Source organism: Diospyros lotus, chromosome 13, assembly GCF_014633365.1.
Source record: "Diospyros lotus cultivar Yz01 chromosome 13, ASM1463336v1, whole genome shotgun sequence".
NCBI classification, from domain to species: Eukaryota; Viridiplantae; Streptophyta; class Magnoliopsida; order Ericales; family Ebenaceae; genus Diospyros; species Diospyros lotus.
In genome coordinates this window covers 34643826-34667744 of record NC_068350.1, presented here as the reverse complement: position 1 = coordinate 34667744, position 23919 = coordinate 34643826, and the positions used below count along the sequence as shown (strand labels likewise).

Below are 23919 nucleotides of genomic sequence, written 5' to 3'. Positions count from 1 at the left end.
CATCATTACACTCACATGAACAAGTTAGAAGGTACGCGGGGATTCCTCACCCGTGTATGCCTTCCGATGCTTAAGTCAGTACGGGAAGGAAAATAATGTGATAAATAAAAGAGATGGTCAACAAATATTAATGTGTACCTTTCCTGACAAGAAATGGTCTAATCATGTCACGAGCACTCGGGTGGGCTTAAGAGGAATCCCCCATAGAGGGTTGAACTGCTTAGGGAGTCCTCCAGGAAAAGGTGGGCCTTACGGCAAACTGCTAGATCAAATTCTTGGCCTCTAAGGGGCCTAGTCGGATGAAGCTCTAGGTTGACATGATACTTCTAGATATTGTCTATTACTCTAAATTTGATATATCTTCAAGATGAGATCCCAATTATACAAGGTAAGGATAAATTCCTTCAAGTGGAGTCGCAATATGATTAATTAACTCTTCTCCACTTAACTTAATTAATTACTCTCTTCATATATAATTATTCAATTGCATACACCTTATATAATTATTCAATTATATTCATGTAATATTCATATATATATATTATATAATTCCATTAGGAAATGGTAGGGGCCCATTGGGTAATTACTTGAGTCCATGACATACGTGGGTGTATGTTGGATGTTCATCATGGGTGAATTGCAACGGGAGATTATGGGGGACAAGCCACAAAGGTGGGGCCCCATGGGCACTTGCTTGAGGGAGGTAGTGGCTTGCATGCACATTATATGAATATATATATGCATATTATATGTACATCATAGGCAAAGAGATTTATTACAGAGCCCGCGGGACATCATGACTTGAGGAATTGGAACTTAAATCATGTATATTATTTTATTTGTATATTATAGAAGTATAGCAATTAGATGGTGGCAGCATGTGTATTGCTTGTATGTGGAAGGAAATGGTGGCATGGAGCACACGTGGCTATATGGGAGGAAAACTGGGTGGCTGAAGCAACCCAAGGGAAAGATCAGGCGGCCACGCGTCTAGCCAGAATCTGCCGGGAAGAAGAAAATAGTTGGGAAGGAGAACATTCAGCCAGCGAAGCTTGCTGTTCCGCTTGCTGCGTTGGGATGAGATCCCAGCTGAGAAGAAGGAGAGTCTGGGAAGAGGCTGCTATTCCGGGAAGAATTTACAGCGCACCACATTTCGGAAAGGATAATCACATCCTTCTGCTTTCTGCTTTGTTGTTTTGTTTTTGGAAAATAATACTTTGGTGCTGCCCATCACACTGTTGCAAGGATGAATTGGCTAGAGAAGACTCAGGGTGCCACAAAATGCCGCGAGAAGAATTAGTGTGATGCAAGGATGAAGTGCCGCGAGGATGAACTGCCGCAAGAAGATTAATTAGCTGTCGCAAGAAATGTGTGTTACTGCAAGGCACCATTGTGCCTCAAGGAGTCTACTGGCAGACTGCCGCAAAAGAAGATACAAGATAAGGATACGTTGTTGCCGCAAGAAGAATTGGGGTGCCGCAGGGATATGCCGTAAGCCACCAACGGACTGCCGCAAGCCCGCAAGAAAATGCCACAAACCACCAGCAGACTGCCGCAAGCCCGCAAGGAAATGCCGTAAGCCCCCCATTACACCGCAAGGTGGTTGCGGGAAGAAGAAGCATTGTAGCAGGCTGCCACAAGGAGGAATGCCGCAAGGCACTGTTGTGTTGCAAGGAAATGCCGCAAGGCACCATTGTGCTGCAAGGAAATGCGGAAAGAAGGAACGTCGCAAGGCACCATTGTGCTGCAAGGATGCTACGGGAAGGAGACAAAGAGGAGCTTTGGGAATCGTGCCAAAAAAGAAGTCCTTTATTGCTCATTTACTATGCAATTTATAGGGAGCAGTGACACATTTAATTTCCCTTAGACCATTTTACCCCAAAATCATGAATATTTATATTATAAATATTATTAATTATTTCTTTGCCATTTAATTATGATTTATTCTTTAAAAAAAATACTCTTACTTGGAATTACTCTTTAAAAATACTCCCACTTGGATTTATTAATAAAAACCCCTAGATAGACGTTATTTTTGAAAAATCTATGGCACAACAGTTTCCAAATCCTAATTCTCATAATCCCATAAAACCCACTTTCCCTTCTCAAATTTTCCCTCTTCCCCCCACTTTCCCTTTCCAATTTTTCATATCTTTTGAGGTCAATTATATCACAAGAAAGATTGAATGAATTACCTATATTATCTATTAAACATGATTTATTAGATAAACTTAATTATGGAGATTTAATCAACAATTTTGCATCCAAAAAGCAATAAAATTAAAATTGATTTTACATAAGGTGAACATAATTCAACACATGTTTGTAAAATGAAAAGTTGCTCTTTATTGGTGAATTTTATCTTTTTAATATTATCAATTTAATATTTTATTTTGTTTCCTTCTATAGGAGAATCAGGAATGTATAATTTTTTGCTCGCATTGAACTTCTTAGAGTTTCAAGAAAAATTAGTTTTGTTTTTCTTTGTTTATTGTAGTAGGTTGTTTGGCTTTTTTTTTTTTTTTTTTTTTTTTTTTATCTATGAGACATTATATTTTAGTTAAAAATTTATTTTCGTTAAGAGATTATTATATTTTATAGTTGATTTAATTTTAACTTTTTTTATTTAATAAAATGATGAAATGTTAGTATAAAAATATGTATTATTTATTTTTTATAAAAAAATTAATACTCTTGAAAATGTTTCGACAAATTTTTTCATCTAAGGCCCCAAATTTGTTGGCCTGGCTCTGATAATATGAGAAATAGCTTATTATTAACAGGAAAAAGAAAAGCAGCTGCAACAGCATGGGTCTCCTTGGGTGTCCGATTTCTTCTTCTTCTTTCTTTTTCTCCATTCTTTTACTTTTTTTTCTTTTTTTGGTTAACGCACCATTATGAGTGCCCCCATAGCGACCCCACGATATCAGGAATCGATGTAAATCAGAGGACTTAATGACTAGTTCGATCTTTAGTCTCGCCGCAAACGTGAGGGCGACAAGCGGTTTTCAACTTTTAGAATGGCTTTGACTGTTGAGTTTTCCCCCACATTGAACCTGAGGGCCCAAAGAGTAACACCCTGGAGTGTACTTCATTTGCCAACGAAACTATGTCCTGGGGGCTCCATTCTTCTACTTTCGTTCCAAGGTTGTGCTACTGCTTAGATATGAGTATATTATGTAAAAAAAATATGATATGATATTATGTGCTAAGGATTAGAATGGAATTATAAAAATAGCAACAAGGAGATGCAACGATAGCAGCAAGAAAACGTAGGGGCTATCGACTGGCATATGAGGGCTGTCGACCGATTTCCTTTGGGCTTGGCAACTGCCCAATTTTTTGACTTGCCCTGTAATACCCGAAAAAAATTTTGAGGTTATAAATGATATTTAATGAAGGGTATAACTGAAATTATCAAAAGAATGAGACTTTAGGGTACACTTATGTAGCTTTAAAGTGACTGAACCAACCGAAGGGAGTACCCTAGACCCTAGATGATTAAGGAATATGTAATGGTATTTACGAGTAATACGAGTTATGATTTTAGACATCAAAAGAAGTGGGATCGGGAACAGTTTTTGGTATAGTTGTCGACCGGGCTCAGAAAATCGAATCGACGTGGAGAATATCTGAAAAGTCAACAGAGTGTCTTGAGGACTTAGATTTTGTATATGAAATAACCCTTGAGCGATTTCAGGTTGAAACAAATGGATATAAGGTCAAATCGACCAGCAGGGCCTAAGTGTAATTTTTTAAATTTGCCCGAGGGAGGTCAAAACGATAGTTTTTCGAGAAATTCGAGGATGAAATGAAGTGTTCTAAACTTATGGGCCTTAGTAGTATAGTTAGAAAGATCAGGGACTCAAGGAAAAGGGCAAAATTGAGATTGAAAGAAATTAGGGGGTGAAAGTGCAATAAAACAAACCTGCAGTGTGAACACAAAAGTCGACCGCCGCCTTTCACCGCATGTGGAGGCCGATTCCGGCGATGGGATGGGCGAGGGAGAGCTGGGGGAGGTGCTATATGGCGGTAGGAAGCTTGGTGGCCAAGGCTTGACCGTTGATTGGCCGTGAGGTGGCCAGTTTTTGACTATAAAAGGGGGCCAAAAACTTTAAGATCTTGGCATCAAATTCGTTGAGTTTGAGGATGAATTGAAGGTAAGGGATAGAGGGCTTTTGCTCCTTGGTGTGTGGGCTTCATTTCTGGAGCATTTAGGATCGATTGGTGTTCGTTTGAAGTAGTTTCGAGCATCATCGGAAAAGCTGAGGTAGACCGCCTACCGACGCCTGCAACTTTCCATTTGGGGCACATTCCGATGTCCTTTCGGCCTGAAAGTGGTACCCATAGGATCGACTAAGCAAGGGTTACAAGAAGGTACCCTCAGATCTGGAATCAGAGCCGTCACCAGTGGTTGAAAATCAGAGAAGAAGGTGGCATGTGAGCTGCACGCACCACACTCCACACGCAGCCATGCGCCAGGCGCGTGAGCAAGGGTATTTTTGGTATTTTTCTTTCAGTATTTTTCTATATTTATTTTAGGAATTATTGTGTTGAAAAATTTGAAAAAATGTTTGAGGAGATAATTATTTTGGAATTATTAAGGTGAAAATTTGGAGAAAAATAGAGGAAATTATTGAAAAAATTGAGGAAAATGGATTTTGATGCTTCGTTAATTAAATATGATGTTTAGGGAGTATTGTGGCTTGAGGTTAAATATCAGTACAAGTATTTGTGATTTGGCACGCAAATCGAGGTAGTGCACGAGGATCGAGGTGATCCGAATACTTTCGAGGTGAGTGTTTTATATGGAAACTTGATTTTAACTTGTGAGTTGTTCACTACCAAACTTGACTTGTTCATGCAAATGGTTTTGTTGCATGCAAACGGTAACCGGTGATAGTTGATTTTATAAGGGAGGTTCGTCTCTAAATGTTTCGAACTTGTGCATTGCATTTTATAAAACTGTTGTTTATATGATGCTTTGAATTGTGAAATGTGCCATTATCTTGCGTTTTGTTGTTCATATGGAATGTCAGCCTAGGATGTTGTCTGGATAGTGTAGCTATAATTCTCCAAGGACGTGACAGAATAATAGGGGTATCTTGTGCTGTTATTCATGCTGGGATAGTCGGCTTGGTTTTCGTGCCAGGCCGTTTGGTCAGAGAAGTTGCATTAGGATGACTAGGTGGTCCATATTGTATTGTTCATGTGGGATGTCAGCTTAGGATTTTGTCTGGATAGTGTAGCCATTATTCTCCAAGGGCGTGATAGAATAATAGGGGTATCTTGTGCTGGTGAGTATGCCGGGATAGTCGCCTTGGTTTTTGTTCCAGGCCATTTGGTCAGGGAAGTTGCACTAGGATGACTAGGTGGTCCATGTGAAATTTTAGAGTTGGGATTGTGTGGTGGTTCCTGGATGCTTAGAGTGGGAACGTAATCTCCAACGTAAATGTAGTGAGTCAGGTTCCTGCGTTGATGTGACCCTCTTGGGCTAGGAGTTGGTAACAATTGTTCCCGAGATGTTGGAAAGATGCGTTGACTTGCCCCTCTTAAGCTAAAATCGCATTATGTCGATGTGTCAGTATGGTGGCATAACTTTTAGAGAGATTGTTCTTTTCTCGTGGTAATGTTAAGCGCTTGGGATTCTCTTAGGCTAGGGCTTACCAGGCGTATTGGTTTATTTCATGTCCTGCATTCATTCATGAAAAAAATGTTTTTGAACTTTCACTTAGATGATTCATCATCTAATATGGACTATGTCCATAGAATATTCAAACATTCCAGGTGAAGGAAGCGGTGCGAAAGGGAAAGAGATCGCTAAGGAGTGACAGCGATTAGTGGATAGTTTACTTTATGTCATTATCAATTATGTTGTTAATTTTGATGACGTCATGTAAACATTGGTTCGACTTTATATTATGAATAAAGTTGGTTTGATTGTGTCTATTGAGGTTTCGATCTAGCTTCCGAATTTGAGATGATATGCCTATCTAAGTTTATTGATGGTTCATAGTTGATATACTGAGAAGGTGTAACAGGATCTTCGGGGAATGGTTTTGTGTTGAGTTTCCATTGATTGGAAAAAAAAAAAATATCCCAAGAATTTTACGTTACCTAGCGCTCCGGAGAAGTGGGGTGTTACATGCCCACTGTATAAAAGGTGAAAAAGTTGTTGGAGGTTGTGGCACCGCTTGGAGAGCTTCTGGAATATTTAAAATTTGAGAGAACTTTGAGGGGTCCGGGTAGCTTCTTTCGTTCCTCCTTCTTTTATGCTTCGCGGATGAGTTTTCATGGAGATTTTTCATAGCAACAAATTCAAGCTGCATGTATTCTTGATTTCTTCATCTTCCTTGCTGCTTGGGTGAGTATCTCGTTGCAGTTGGAAGCTTCTATTCTTGTTATCTTTTCTTAGCTGCAAGCTATTAAGTTAGTGAATTAACTTCTGGTGAAACTAGTTCCAGCTTCGGGTACCATTAGTAAAAGGTAAGTTCTCATTTCCTTGATACTTTGATGCAAACACCTATTATTTTTTTTTTATAACTTGTAGGTCTCTCTAAGCTACAAGATATAAACTTCTTTTGATTATGTGGAGTGGGTTTGGCACCCTCTACTATGTTCAGCCAATTGATTTCTTGTTGGTTTGTGGTTTGATCTCGAATCCCCTTAGTTTCGAATAATTTGGCCATATCTAATTCTTTGGATTGCACGTGGTTGATTTTATGGATTCTTGTAAATCCTATTCCATCTAAATGCCTATTAGGGTCTTGAATCACCCTAAAGTCTCCATGGAATGATGTTAAACCCTTTTTGGGATTAATATCATATGCATAGGATGGCTTTGAGTTGTGTTTTGGGTTTCTTGTATATGAGGTAAGTGATGGGAATGCATTGGCTATCGACCGTTTGTCCCTATCTATTGACTATCTTTGGCTTTTGGCCTTATCTGTTGGACGTTGGTGTCATAGCTATCGATAATTGGATGTATGGGAGCTAGCTGTCGACCATTGTGACAAATCTGTCAACTGATATTGAGTCTTAGGCTTTGACTGTCGATTCCTAAGGTTGTTTGTTGACGATATTTGCTAACCCACTGCTAAATATTTTAGTTAGGAATTGGGGTTTGTACTAACTATTGTGGATAGTTTGTTGTTTTACTTTTGCATATTTAGTTTTGATGATGAAAAATAATATTTTATTTAATCCCTAGGTCATAAATCAAAGTTGTGGTTTTCAACATAAATCAATTTCAATATCAAGTATTACTTTGTGAGAATGAAAACCAAATGAATTTCAAGTATCGAGATTTCAAAGTCATATTTTTCTAAGTCTGGAAGATTAGCACCTTATAAGGAGACATATATGAAAATGTTTTCTTTTTAGAAAACTAACTCCTGGTATTTCAATAGCTAACATTCATTAGTGATAAAATAATTTTTAATGAATTTTTCAAAAAATAGAAAGTGTATATCTTGGAGGTGGTAAAATCGCAAAATGATAAGTTTGTACTAAAATCCAAATTCTACTTTCTTATTCTTATGGATTTTGATTTTCTAGATATTTTTATTGAATCCAAATGGAGGGGGTACTTTCTTATTTACATTTATGTATTAAAGTAAATAGAAGATAAAATATAAATTAAACAAAATGAAGACATTAATGTAAATATGTTGTGATGTTTTGTATCAATCAAGTGTGCTTCTACATGTTATCAGTTAAGTTTTCATTTTTTTTAAAATGGATAGTCGATTATGTGATTTAGTGTTGTCGATTATGCCTTTCAATAGTCAACTATGTTATTAAAGATAGTCAACTATGCCTAAGGATAGTCTACTATGCTTGTATATTCTATCGACTATATATGGCTTCTGTCGACTATTTCTCATTCTGTCCACTATCATGTAAGGATAGTCAACTATGGTTTTTCTTCTGTCGACTATGTTTATATATGATTTTCAAAATCTTCTTTATATTTTTGTATCTTTCGACTATGTGAATGTGATAGTCGACTATGCTTTCTTGTCTGTCGACTATGCCTTTGTTTTATTTGAAAATATAATCAACTATGCTTTCTTGTCTGTCAACTATGCATTTTCTTCTGACAACTATCTTTTTTCGCAGAAAGCTCCAACGACTAATTTTTCAAATCCCGGCTAATTTTGGGCAAAGCTTTTGGGATGCCTATTTATACAAGTCATGGATGAACTTGAGGAGGCTAATTGATGGAAACAAGTTGATACAGAGATTACAAATCAGTTTATTCGAGATTTACAAGAGTCTGTGCTTTCATTGTTATATTTTTCTATGCAAGGCTTCGTTCTATCATTGTAAATCTATTCTTAAGCCTAGTTTTCATTGTGAGAGAACTTATAACTAAGAGTGTTAACTCTTAGCTTCTCTTTCATTTGTATCGTTGTTATTTTCCTAGCTTGTGTAGCTAGAGGTCCCATTTGAGTGGGAGGTTGTAATTCCTAGTCTCGGACTAGAGGACCTACTTGGTTTAAGTAGGGGGTTTTAGTGGATGGTTTGAAAAATCCTTAATGAGGAGCTAAGGTAGTGGATTAGGCTTGGATTAAGCCGAACCACTATAAATCCTTTGTGTTCTTCTCTTGTGCTTGTGTTATTTAGTTTGTTTATTATTGCTAGCATTTCCATCAAAAGGATTTCAATGTTCTATCAAGTTTTTAAAATAGCCAATTCACCCCCCCTCTTGGTGTGTGCCATAGCACCTCTCGGTTCAACAATTGGTATCAGAGCCTAACTCCTTGTTTCAAGGTTTAACAACCTAAGGAGAGATCCATGGCTCTTAAGGAAGGTTATCCTACAAATGTGGCACCGTACTTTGATGGCTCATTCTACGATTTTTGGAGAAAAAGAATTTGTGTATTCATGTTATCCATTGACTGTTATTTGTGGAATATAGTGGAAAAGGGTTTTGTTTTAAAACCAAAAATGGAATGGGATGATTGTGATAAAATGAATTTTTCTTTAAATATTAGAGCTATGCATATTTTACAGCATGCCCTAAGTGATGATATTTATGTTAAAGTTTCTAAGTGCTCTAGTGCTAAAGAGATATTGAGTACTCTTGATTCATTATATCTCTCTGACAAATCTTGTGAGAATGTTGATGAAAATTTATAGGTTAAAAATCCATTGAATCATTAACAAATAGAGGAGAAAGAAAGTTCCCATACCTCTAGTGAAGAAAACTCAAACATGTGCCTCATGGTAAATGAAGAAGAGGAGGTAACCTCTACTTCTACTGTCGATTTTGATGATTGTAATGATATTGAAAATGATCATGAGTCTAGTTCTTTGAATGCTAAAAATAATGGTCATGATCCTTTTACAAATAAAGAGTTGTTGAATGCTTTAAATGAATTATATGTTAATTTTGAAAAACTTTGCTCAAAGAACAAATCTCATAAAAAAGCAATTAGATTTATTGTCAAATGAATTGAAAGTTTTGAGATCAAAGAATGAATATTTGCTTGCTTCCAACAAAGAATTTTCAAAGGAAAAAGTTTTGGAAGACTTTGAATTAAAATCCTTAAACAGTGCATTAAATGAGAGATCCATTTTAAAAGAGGAGATTACAAATTCATGTGATCATGAACTAGGTGTTCAAAATTTTAATAGTCAAAGAGCTAATGTCAAAAGCTCACCTTCACAGACCTCTCATGATGTTAAATGTTTTTACTATTGTAAGAAATGCCACATTGCATTTTGTTGTCCTTTTAAAAGGAAATCATCTAGTGGTCCTAATTTGAAATGGATTCCTAAGGGAACTAAGGTGTCTACTGTTTCCAATATTAAACCCCAAGGATCCAAGCATGTTTTGATACCTAAAAATTCTCATTTTAGGAGGAATGTGCATAAGGATAAGAAGCAAATAATTTTCATAAAAAGGAAACAAAAATCTTTTGCTTCACATCCTAGCTATGGGTATCATTTTAGAAACAACGGTTTTGTAAGAAATAACCCACATAAGCTTAAACAAATTTGGGTTCCTAAGGAGGAGCTCTATGCTAACAATGGTGAACCCAAAGTGGTTTGGGCACTAAAAGCTTGTGGATGAATTATTTTTGCAGGTTGCTTGACATCCAAATGAAACTTAAAGTGAAATCTTTGTGGATGAATCAAGCATGAAAGAAAAGGGGATGAAAAAGAAATTCAACCCCAAATGATGTATTGCTAACCAAGTGTAAGAAAGATTTTATTAATTAAAATCTTGGTGGTATCTTTCTTTTCCTAAACTCTCTGTGTTTATAAGTTTTGATGATCTTGAGTTATAAGTTTGCCTCTATGATTTTGTTGAAGATCTTAATTAATAAGGGAGAATTATAGTGTTGTGATATATGCATTGAATAAGGGGGAGAATAAAATTTGATTATGCGTGCTAGAAAATGTTGTGTTGCTAGATGTTCTTAAGGTCAACCTAATTAGCATAAGTTAATTATGAGACATAGAGTATGCTTTAATGCCAATTTATGTGAAATATCTTGTCTCAAAACAAAGGAAATAGAGATTATATGAAATAGGATAGAAATTGTACTTAGAGTTATCTAGTATAGAAAAATCCCTAGCATCCTCCATTTCTCAAACACTTGGCTATATCATTAGAGACTAGGTCATGTGAATATGAATGTTGTTGACTATCTATCCAACGTGATATTGTTGAAGGATTGCCTAAGCTTAAATATGGAAAAGACCACAGTTGTGGTGTATGAGTGAAAGGCAAATAAATAGATATATTATTTAAGCCTAAAAATTAAGTAATAACCCCTAGGTCTCTAACTTCACTTTATTTCGATATTTTTGGTCCTATGAGAACACTAAACTTAGGTGAAAAATAATATGTGCTAGTTATTATGAATGATTACTCTAGGTTCACTTGATGATATTTCTTGCATCTAAAAGTGAAACATTTAGCCCATTTGAAATATTTTTAAAAGATAAAAGTATATGTATTTCAAAAATTAGAAAGTGATCATGGGGAGATTTTGAAATGAATAATTCAAGCACTATTGTGAGAAAAATCATATTGTTCATAATTTTTCTAGTGTTAGAACAAAATGAGGTAGTTGAAAAGAAAAATAGATCTTTACAAAAAATGGCTAAAATTGTGCTATGTGACAAATTTTCTTTTTGGTCTAGGCCATTAACACCTCATGCTATATGTTGAATAGGATTTCTATAAAGCCTATCTTAAAGAAAACTCCTATGAGTTATAAATCAAATATTCCATATTTTCATATTTTTGGTAGTACATGTTTTATCCTTAACAGTGGCAAAAACTCTTTAGGAAAGATTTGATGTTTAGAGTGATGAAAGAATTTTCTTAAGATATTCTACTCAAAGTAAAGCATATAGAGTATTTAAAATAGGACTCTAACAGTAGAAGAATCTATTCTAGTTATAATTAATTATGTGAGGGTTGAAGTTCCAAAACCTAAGGAAGGTGGTGATAAAGAATTAGGATAAAGATTTGGAAAATTCTCATTAGATCAAAAGAATCAAATATATCAAATAATATTATGTTTAAATGTTTAATGAAGAAAATGTAGCTCATGAAAAGAGAAAATCATCATTTTCAAGAGAGAAAATATGTAGCTTGTCCTTTCTCAAATAGAACCCAAAAATATTAAGAAAGCTCTAATGGATAAAAAATTGGTTTATGGCTATGCAAGAAGGGCTAAATAAATTTGAAAGAAGTGATGTATGCAATTGGTTCCAAGACCTAAGAATCACCCAATCATAGTAACCAAAAGGGTACATATAAACAAAATTAGAATTAAATCCAGATTAGTAGCTCAAGGGTACAATCAAGAAAAATGAATCGATTATAATGAGACTTATGCCCTCATAGCTAAGTTAGAAGCATATTGAATATTATTGACATTTGCATGTCACAAGAAGTTTAAGCTATTTCAAATGAATATTGAAAGTGCATTTTTGAATGGTTATAAATGAGGAAGTATATGTAGATAAATTCTCTTGGTTTTGAGAATTCTCGATGAGAGGATCATATGTTCAAATTTACAAAGGAAGTATGTGATTTAAAACAAGCCCCTAAGTCATGGTATGAAAGTCTTAGCAAGTTTAGGCTGGAGGGAAAATTTAAAAGAGGTCAAAAAGATATATCATTGTCTCTAAACCTCATAACAAGGATATCTTATGAATCTCCAAGTGATTTATGTAGCATCTATAAATCCCTATGGAATCAAATTTGCCAATCTAATGCAAAGGGAACTTGAGATAAGTACAATATAAAGAAGATGAAGGGATCTTTATGTCTAAGCAAAAATTACATCTTCTTAAGAAATTTAATATTGTTGAAAAGCTGCATCTCAAAAGAATAGTACATCAAGCCTAGACAAATATGGGAAATGCCAAATGGTGGAAAATAAGCTATATAGAAATATGATTGAACCATTGCTATATTTTATAGTTAATAGGATGAACATTGTATTTAGTGTTTGCCTATATGCCAAATTTCAATCCAATCCTAAGAAATCCCACATTGGAGGCAAAATAACTAGAAAGAACACTAGTGGCTCATGCAAATTTATAAGAAATTTCCTAGTGTCATTGTCTTGAAGGAAGTAAAATTGCATTCCATTCTCTTTCACTAAAGGTGAATATGTAGTTGCTCAAATCCTACGGATGGAACATCAAGACTATGGCATAAAACCCCACAATATTCCAATCAAATGTGTCAATAAAAGTTCTATAGCCATAACAAAATTTTAGTGTTTCATGCTCTACACATTGAAAAAAATAAACATCTATTCATAAGGGATCATGCTCAAAAGGGAGATATATATTTGAAATTTAAAGACACAAATCATCAAGTGGTGGATATATTCACAATACCCCTGGATAGGGAAATATTTGAATACTTTAGAAGTAACTAAGGATTGTGTCTTGATATTCTTGAAAAATGTGTGATATTGATTGCAAAAATATGCTTAATAATTGTGTTTGATATGCAAAATTGATCAGTGCTGTCGAACAACGATAGATTAGATGAAATATAGATTTGGATTTGCAATAAGGGTGCAACCCAAAGTCGTCTCCCAACGAACCTCAAACGGATCTGTCAAAACAAGACTAAACGAGGGGGGTTGTGATGAAAACTGAAATATAAATGTTCAAGAATGAAACAACGATGAAGTAAAACGTAACCCGCTACAAACTTTACCTCCTTACCACGGTAATCCTCATCTCATTTATGAAAACAATCTGTTTTGGTTTGATTTTCTTTTGATTTGAAAAACTCTTCTACAACCGTAAAAGATTAAATCCAATCGAGCAATCGCTCATACAAATATACCGTTTCTTTCTAATCAAAGCCTCAACCGAGTATGTCAATTAAAACCATCCAAAGATCATGCATGCATTCACACAATCGCATAAAAGAAACATACATAAACTTAGAGAAGGAAAGAAACAAAATCATCAATTAAAACATGAAAATCGAGTTCCAAACCGGATTCAACAATATGACCGAGACTCAAATCGGGCAAGGGGTACGAGAATGTAGCAAATCAAAAATGAATTAGCCTTCCATCTTCTTGGTTGAAATCATGAGAATTCCCCCAAAATCGGCCACTTAATGTGCTTAAATAGAGCTTAGGGAGGAAACCCTAGGTTACCGCAACTTCACATCCGATTTCGAATAGGATAAAGTGCGTTCTGGGCTTCGGATCCTTCATAAAAATTTTAGATCAGGAAGATTAGATGAATTTTTGCTTTTAAATCACTTGATTTGGATATCGGACGCCCAAGTTATGGCCTTTTAAAGATTCAGCATCTGTGCAGCTTTCCTAATTTGACCCAACTTTCTGGTCCCGACTTTGAAGCGATGTTTGGAGGCCCAAACGAACTTGGATTTGGACAAAACATACCATTACAGAAATCCCAAGAAGTCCTCTACAATATCTCTGAAGACATCATTCACGTTCTTGGATTGTAACTTGGCCAAAAACTTGAAAGAAGCATAGAAGGTCAAATCTGTCAGCACACTTTTGCTTCTTTGTCTCCAATCTCCTTGTTTCCCTTCTTGCCATCAAAATTCCTCATGACCCAGGAAGCCCTAATCTGTTCAAAATAATAAAAAATAGTGTGAAGCCCAATTCCTATAAAATAAAATAAAATAAAATCAAGATGAATAAAATGACACAACTAACGTGCAAAAGGACTAAATATGAGGGCTAAATAATATGAAAATATGTGCTCTATCAGATTCCCCCACACTTAGACTTTTGCACTCCTGGGCAAAACACTAGACCCTAACACTCAATAACAAAAAGATGTGGAATGGTTCAAAGTTACATGCGAGGCAAGTCTTCAAGAATTCAGCATTCGAATATCATCTCTCCTAAACTTCCAAGAAAACAAGTAGTATGGCAATTCATTCAATAGGACAAATCAAAAGAAGCAGTCTCTCACAGGACAAGTGTATGCTCTCAAATCTCTCAAGAGGTGGTGGTAACTATTTTGCTCAAATTCACCCAATCACAATTCCACTACCATAAGCTTGTTTATCTTCTCAATCTCCATTATCCATGTCACATGCATACCACAAATCAAAAGGACTTTATTCAAGGGTTGTAATGTGGGGAAGAAAGAAATGGAAAGACAACAATGAAGGAAAACATGCCTTAGGTTGAGAAAACACTTCATGCAGCTCCAAGATCAAGAGATAGAATTTCCAAGCATAAACATTATGAAAAACTTTGCATCTTTATTTGGTTGAGTGCGTTTTACGCTCCGTCTCAACTTTGCTTTCTTCTTTTTCTCATCATATTTTTTGAAGCAAAGAAACAAAGAGGTGAGTGCTTTTTACGCTCCTTCTCACCATTTTATCCTTTTGCTTGCTTTTCTTTTTCTCTTTTTTTTTTTTTTTTTCGCAGATGCAAATGGCCTTTTGCCTTATGACTTGCTTGATAAATTCAATCTCTCTCTCTAGAATGCATTTAATGTCTTTTTCCTAAGATTGGAAGGCTCAAAAGGGAAAAGAAAAAAAATATGATGGGTAAAAAGAATGGCTCAAAGGGGCAAGCAAAGGGAAAACACTGGTTTTTTTTTTTTTTTTTGGATTCAATTGGGTTAACCAAATGGCCGATTGGGTTTGAAAGAAAAGAATGCCTTAATCATATTTGGGTCATGCATGAACAAATATAGCCTCAACCAAGAATCAAAACAAGTTCTAGAGTGGAGATCATGACAGGTGAATGCACACACAAGAAAGACAATAGGCTCAAAATCCTCACGGCTGTAGACTACCCAATCAATCTATCAAATCAAACTCATTGCCAAGTCACTTGAAATCAAGGAAGATAAGATTGAAGTTCTAATCATGCTGGGTTCTTTTAGACTTAATTGCTTAACTTGCATTTCCACGCAAAACAGACTCAACTAGACCCAAAGAAAAAGAAATATGAAAAGATAAAGAAAATGCTGCTAAAATAAGAAATTGCTGCCCCCCCCCCCCCCACTTAGACTTTACATTGCCCTCAATGTAAACATGCAATTTCAATTAAGAATAGGACAAGTAAGTGTAAAAGATTAGGGAGAGAGAAACAGCCTGATGTATCAAATGGAGGTGGCGTTGAGGAGATGCAGCTCCTCCACAATGTGCTCCTGAAAGTCCTCATGGAATGGATTAAGGCGATGCCCATTCACTGTGAATTGCTTCGCATTGGACGCATCCTTGATTTCAACTGCACCAAAGGGAAAAACATGAGTAACTATGAAAGGACTAGTCCAATGGGAACGTAACTTACCTGGCATCAACTTAAGACGGGAATTGTATAGCAGAACTTTCTGACCGACTTGAAACTCCTTCCTCATGATCAGCTTGTCATGTGCAACCTTTGTTTTCGCCTTGTAGATCCTTGAGTTCTCATATGCTTCCAGTCGAATCTCTTCAAGTTCCTGGAGTTGGAGCTTCCTTTGGGACCTCGCTTGACTGATGTCCATATTGCATTGCTTCACCGCCCAATATGCCTTATGCTCCACTTCCACCGGCAAGTGACAAGCTTTTCCAAAAACCAACCTGTAGGGGGAGATGCCAATGGGAGTCTTGAATGCGGTACGGTAAGCCCATAATGCATCCTCCAATCTCTTGGACCAATCTTTCCTATTGGGCTGGACTGTCTTCTCCAAGATGTGTTTGATCTCTCTTGTAATACCCGAGAATGATTTGAGGTCATAAATAATATTTGATGAAGGGCATAAATGGACTTTGTGGAAAATATACACTAACGCAACTTTGGACGATCGAATTAGTCAGAGGGAATACCCTGGACCCTAGATAGCCAAGGAAAATGGTATAGTATCGACAAGTAATACGAGTTATGATTTTAGGCATCAAAAGAAGTTGGATCGGGAACGGTTCCCGGTACAGCTAAAAAAAGGCAATTGTGATTTAGGCTGAAATACCGAATTATCGTACGGGGCGTCCGGGAAGTCAATGGAACCCCAAGGAAGTTCATATTTGGCATATAGAGTAACCCTTCAGTAGTTTTTGGAAGAAACAAAAGGGTTTGTAGCTAAAACGAAGATTCGGGCCTAAGTGCAGTTTTTTTGAAATTGACGGAGGGAGATCGAAACGATATTTTTTCAGAATTTTAAAGAGAGTGTTTTGGGATATTTCAAAGGGTTATAAAGGTCTTTAAAGAGAAGTTCAGTTTTTGAGCCGGGGGCAAAATCGTAATTTTTGAGGTTGGGGTAAAAGTGTAATTTACTGAAAAATTAGGGGCATTAGCGCAATTAGTCCATTTTTCAGGGACTAAAATGCAATTAAAAATTAGCCCGGGGACCATGTTGAAAAGGGTCTAAGTGCAATTATCCAAAAGTTCGGGCCAAAGTGTAATTCTTGAAATCTTTTTACTAGGGGCATTTGGGAGATTCAGGAAAAAACTTCATAAATGACTTTAGAGATAAGGATGAAATCTCATGATGACGTTAGAGATAAGATGAAGGCTCATGATGACTTTAAGGATAAGATTTGTATAAGATTTGATTGGATAAGAAAATATTTGATTTAGATAACAATGATTACAAAAGATATTAGAAGATTTGGAATGATTATAGAAGATTTACAATGATTGCAGAGAATCTTAGAAGATTTTGGAATGATTACAAAAGATATTAGAAGATTTGGAATGATTATAGAAGATTTACAATGATTGCAGAGAATCTTAGAAGATTTTGGAATGATTACAAAAGATATTAGAAGATTTGGAATGATTATAGAAGATTTACAATGATTGTAGAGAATCTTAGAAGATTTTGGAATGATTTGCAAAAGATATCAAAAGATTTGGAATGATTATAGAAAATATTAGAAGATTTGGAATGATTGGAAAAGATTTTGAAATATTTGAAATGATTGCAGAATATATATTTCTTGGTGGCTAAGTTTCATAAACATATAAATAGGGGCTCAAGGCTAAGGATTCTCTCATTCGAAGTTGTGATACATTTGTGCTAGACGAGAGTGCTTCGGGTTTAGTAGATAGAGGGTTTTTAAAGCATACGCGAGGCATCACACGCGTAGAGCACTTAGGCAGCGCGTGAGGACCTGTAAGGAGGTGGTTTGGTTAAAAGACTTGAGGAGTTGCACGAAAATTGAGGTTGGGCACAAGATTCGAGGTGTTCTGAGTTTCGTTCAAGGTGAGTTGTTCGCTACCAAAATTTGGCTTTCTTGTGAGTGGTTCTCCTCCAAAACTTGATTTATTGTGCTTGTTCTATCTGAACATATGGTGATTTCATGCAAAATGGTTTTGTGCATTAAAATGGTAACCAGTGACGGTTGGATTTATGAGGGAGGTTTGTCCCTAAACGTTTTGAACTGTGCATTGCATTTTATAAATGTTGTTTATACGATGCATTGAATTGTGAATTGTGGCATTGTCTTGAGTTTTATGTGTACGTATGGAATGTCAGCCTCGGATGTTGTCTGGATAGTGTAGCCATAATTCTCCAAGGGCGTGACGGAATAATAGGGGTATCTGATGCTAGTGTGCATGTCAGGATAGCCGCCTTGGTTTCCGTGCCAGACCGTTTGGTCAGGGAAGTTGCACTAGGACGACTAGGTGATCCATACTGTGTTGTTCATGTGGGATGTCAGCCTAGGATGTTGTCTGGATAGTGTAGCCGTAATTCTCCAAGGGCGTGACGGAATAATAGGGGCATCTAATGCTGGGTGTGCATGTCAGGATAGCCGCCTTGATTTCCGTGCCAGGCCGTTTGGCCAGGGAAGTTGCACTAGGACGACTAGGTGGTCCATGTGAAATTTTGGAGTTGGGATTGTATGGTGGTTCCTGGATGCTTAAGGTGGGAACGTATTCTGGTGAGATGCGTTGGCAGCCCCATTTAAGCTAGAATCGCGTCGCGTCGTCGTGTCGTCGAGTCGGTGTGGTGGCATAGCTTTTAGAGAGATTGCTCTTTCCCCATGGTAGGGTTAAGCGCGTGGGAATTCTCTTGAGCTAGGGCTTACCGGGTATATTGGTTTATTTCATGTCTTGCATTATTCATGAAAAATGTGTTTTGAACTCTCACTTAGATGATTCATCATCTAATTTGGACTTTGTCCCTGGAATATTCAAACGTTCCAGGTGAAGGCAGCGGTGCAAAAGGGAAAGGAATCGTCGAGGAGTGACGGCGATTAGTGGATAGTTTACATTATGTCTTTTCAGTTATGTTATTTACTTTTGAAAACGTCATGTAAACGTTGGTGCAACTTTATATATAAATAAAGTGGTTTTGGTTATGACCTGTTGAGGTTTCGATCTAGCTTCCGCATTTGTGTTGGTGAATCTGTCTTGGTTTATTAATGGTTCATAGTTGATATACTGAGAAGGTGTAACGGGATCTTCGGGGAATGGTTTTTGTGTTGGATTTTTGTTTGAAAAAAATTTATCCCCGGAATCTTACGTTACGTTAACGCTCCCGGGAATTGGGGTGTTACATCTCTGTTGGACACTTCAGCTTGCCCATTAGTCTGTGGATGATAAGGAGTCGCCACTTTGTGTATTACCCCATACTTACGAAGTAGGGTGTTCATCTTTCTATTGCAAAAGTGGGATCCTTGGTCGCTGATGATGGCCCTGGGCATGCCAAACCTGCAAAAAATATGAGATCTAACAAAATCTGCAACCACAGAAGAATCATCAGTCCTCGTGGCTTTAGCTTCCACCCACTTAGAAACATAATCCACAGCTAATAGAATGTACACATAACCAAATGACACAGGAAATGGACCCATGAAGTCAATGCCCCAAACATCAAAGATTTCACAAACAATAAGGGTTGTTGAGGCATTTCATTCCTACGTGATATAGTGCCTGTGTGTTGGCAACGTGTACAATTCTTACAGAACTCATATGAATCCTTAAAGAGTGAAGGCCAATATAATCCAGAATCTAGGACTTTCCTAGCTGTACGTTGGGCACCAAAGTGACAACCACATGCAAGTGTGTGACAAAATTTTAAGACAGAAGCAAACTTATGGTTAGGCACACATCTCCTGATGACCTGGTCACTACACATGCGCCACAGATATGGATCATCCCACACATAGTACCTAGCCTGAGTCTTAAATTTATTTAGTTGTTCTTTCTTAAGATATGTAGGTAATTCAGAAGCAACTAAATAGTTTACCAAATCAGCATACCAAGGCTCAGCACCATGAATGTGGTAGAGTAACTCATCTGGAAAATCATCTCTGATGGGTTGGGAGTCCATGACTGTGGAATCTGAAGAAGGGATGCGACTGAGGTGATCTGCTACCAAGTTCTCTACTCCACTTCTATCCTTGATCTCAATGTCAAATTCTTGGAGCAAAAGCATCCACCTTATCAAACGAGGTTTGGCATCAGGCTTCTTCAAAAGGTACCTAAGAGCTGCATGGTCAGAAAAGACAATAACTTTAGAACCAAGTAAATAGGATCTAAATTTATCTAATGCAAAAACAATAGACAAGAGCTCTTTTTTCGTAGTGGTATAATTAGCCTGTGCCGCATCCAATGTACGCGAAGCGTAGGCTATGACATGGGATTTCTTCTCTACACGCTAGGAAAGGACGGCACCCACTGCAAAGTTGGAGGCGTCGCACATCAACTCAAAGGGTAACTCCCAGTCGGGTGGCTGTATGATGGGTGGAGAAATCAATCGGCTCTTCAGTTCCTCAAATGCCCGCTTGTAGGGCTCATCGAAGTGGAAATTCACATCCTTCTGGAGTAGGTGGGAAAGTGGAAGTGCAACCTTGCTGAAATCCTTGATGAACCTTCGGTAGAATCCTGCATGTCCGAGGAAGGAACGCACCTCTCGTACAGAGGTGGGGTAAGGCAAAGAAGCAATAATATCAACCTTAGACCGATCCACTTCTATACCCTTCTTAGACAGAACATGCCCTAAAACAATTCCTTGTTCTACCATGAAATGACATTTTTCAAAATTTAAAACAAGGTTCTTTTCAATGCACCTCTCTAGGACTCTACCCAAGCTAACCAAGCAATCATCAAAAGATGAGCCATAAACTGAAAAATCATCCATGAACACTTCCATGCAATCCTCTAGAAAATCTGAAAATATACTTACCATGCATCGCTGAAAGGTACCTGGAGCATTACAAAGACCAAATGGCATCCTCCTATAGGCAAATGTGCCGAAGGGGTAGGTGAAGGTGGTCTTTTCCTGATCCTCCGGTGCTATGCAAATCTGAAAATATCCAGAGAAACCATCAAGAAAACAATAGTGTGACTTACCTGCCAGTCGCTCCAACATTTGGTCAATAAATGGGAGAGGGAAGTGATCCTTCTTCGTGGCGAGGTTGAGTCTCCTGTAATCAATGCACACTCTCCAACTATTTTGTACTCGCATCGGAACAAGCTCATTCCTCTCATTAGGCACCACTGTGATGCCCGTCTTCTTGGGAACTACTTACACTGGACTCACCCACTGGCTATCAGAGATAGGATAAATGATACCAACTGAGAGTAGTTTACTTACCTCTTTCTTTACCACATCCAGGATGGTGGGGTTGAGTCTCCTTTGGGGCTGTCTCATAGGTTTAGCTCCTTCCTCTAGATGAATCCTATGCATGCATATGGAAGGGCTAATCTCAGGTATGTCTGCCAATGTCCAACCTATGGCCTGCTTGTTCCTCTTCAGCACATCCAATAACCTTTTCTCTTGGTCAGGCTGCAAGTTATTGGCGATGATGACTGGCAGCTTCTCGCCATCCTCCAAGAAGGCATACTTGAGATGCTTGGGCAAAGGCTTGCACTCAAGGGATGGTGGTGCTGCAATGAAGGGACTAACCTGCTTGCCTTTATCTCAAGGGTACTGTCTACCTGTTCAACATGGTTAGCAGAAACACTATCCTCCCCATGAGAAGTATAGGAATCAGATTGTGCATGCTCAATTTGAATATCAGAATCATGATTATGTAGAAATGCAGCAATCTCAGAACATGCATCACATGGATCACTCTCATTACTACAATCAGGACAGATGAAGGAATTTGGAAGGTCATGAATAGTGGGGAATGCATCAATCAAATCACAAGACTTAGTGCATGCTTCATCAACCAACAATTGAATCAAGTTAACTTGCAAAGTGGAATGATCTTTAGGGGGACATTTCATGGCATCAAGTATGTTAAAATGAATGGTGGTACCAGCAAATTCCATGGAAAGTGTACCCTCATGCACATTGATGATAGTCCTTGTAGTTTTTAAAAATGGCCTACCTAATATAAGAGGTGCATGCTCATGCAAATTGTCATCTTCCATATTTAAAACATAAAAATCAGCAGGGAAGATACAATCCTTAACCTTAACCAGGACATCCTCCAAGACTCCAGAGGGGTAGGCTGTGCTTCTATTAGCTAGCTGGACAACCACTCTTGTTGGCTTCAAAGGACCACACTACAAAGAAGCATAGATAGAGTTAGGCATAACATTAATGGATGCACCTAAATCTAGCAAAGCATTACTAAATTGCATGTCTCCTATAGTACAAGGAATGGAAAACGTCCCTGGATCTTTGCACTTCCTTGGCATGGCAGGTTGTATGAGAGCTGAAACATTCCTCCCAAGGTTGACTTGTTCATTCCCTCTTAATCTCCTCTTGTGCGTACACAAATCTTTGAGAAATTTTGCATACTTGGGGATCTGTCTGATGGCTTCAAGGAGGGGTATATTGACTTCCACTTTCTGGAATGTCTCCAGAATCTCTTTATCTAATTCGGCCTTTGCTCTTTTCTTGTTTTGTGTTGCTCGATGTGGGAATGGCAGGGGCTGGTTGTTGGAAGACTCTCCTTGTTCTTGATAGCTGGAGTTGGGCTGCTTGGCTTCTTGGATTGAGAAGGGCTGCTGCTCATTGCTACCCTTTACATGCTGCTTCATATTTGATGATGGTGGAGGGGTTGGGACGATCACTTCTTTCCCACTTCGAAGCATGATGGCACTAACATTACCCCTCGGATTGGCAACTGGTTGTGAAGGAAGCTGCCCCGAACCTTGACTTCTTAACTCATTGATCTTTGTTGCTAGCTGGCCTATTTGGGTCTCCAAATTTTGAATTGTGGTTTCTATTTTTTGCTGGAATTGGAGTGTATTGGCTGCTAGTTGCTTAACAAGATCATCCAAGCTAGGTTCTGACTTGGGCCTTGGTGGGGCATGGTTGCTGGAACTTGGACCTTGAGAATGATTTAATCTTTGTGGCTGCTGAAATTGTTGCTGCTGCAAGTTGTGATTCTGGTATGGATGCTGCTGGAATGACTGGTTTGAAGACCCTCCATATCTGAAATTTGGGTGATACCTCCATCCAGGATTATATGTGGCTGAGTATGGATCATACTTATGTTGTGGCTGGTGCTAAAACGGTCTTCCAGGGAAGATTCCATTGCATGATTCTGTGTTATCCTGCAATTGTGGGCACTGATCAGTTACATGTGAAGATAATGAACAAATGCCACATACCTGTTGGGGCTGGTTTCGATTAAGGGCTAACTGGAAAACCATTGAAGTGAGTTCCTCCAGCCTATTTTCTATTCTCCTTTGGTCCATAGGTGCAGCAAAACCAACCTCATTGATAGTCTTCATGGGAGTGTTCAACCTGGTACCAAATTGTTGTGCATTTTGAGCCATCTTTGAAATTAAGTCCCGGGCTGCAGCTGGTGTCTTTTCCACTAAGGCTCCTCCAGATGCAGCATCCACTAAGTACCTATCCATGGGGAGCAAGCCTTCATAAAAATATTGAATGAGGAGCTGGTCACTTATCTGATGATGAGGACAACTAGCACACAACTTCTTGAATCTCTCCCAATACTCATGCAAGCTTTCTCCATCAATCTGTCGAATGCCACAAATATCCTTCCGGATGGCTGCTCTTCTGGAAGCAGGGAAGAACTTCTCCAGAAATATTCTCCTCAGGCCATCCCAATTGGTAATGGCAGCAGGTGGCAAGTAATACAGCCAGTCTTTAGCGGCTCCATCAAGAGAGAAAGGGAATGCCCTTAGTTTGATTTGTTCTTCATCAACCCCTTGCGGCCTCATGGTGGAGCATACCACATGAAACTCCTTCAGATGCTTGTGTGGATCTTCACCTGCAAGACCATGAAACTTAGGAAGCAAATGTATCAGTCCAGATTTCAGTTCAAAGTTTGCCTCCAATTGAGGATACTGAATACACAAAGGTTGATAATGCACATCAGGGGCAGCCAATTCTCTAATACTTCTGTTAGCATTATTCCCATTATTCCTATTCTCATTGCCATTGTTTTCATTGGCGGCCATATTGATCAGTTTAGGTTGGAACTCAAACACAGTATCAGAAACAATGGGAAAGACACTATTAGTCACTGCCCTATCTTAGGATCTAAGTTCTCTTGCTTGT

At 37.9% G+C, this 23919-nt stretch overlaps 1 non-coding gene across 1 annotated transcript; it reads left to right on the top strand.

The window, feature by feature from the left end:
* The first annotated feature begins 23301 nt into the window (after positions 1–23301).
* LOC127789401 (small nucleolar RNA R71) lies at positions 23302–23405 on the top strand. Its single transcript, XR_008020574.1, has one exon. It is a non-coding gene; the product is annotated as a small nucleolar RNA R71 (small nucleolar RNA).
* Positions 23406–23919: the final 514 nt, after the last annotated feature.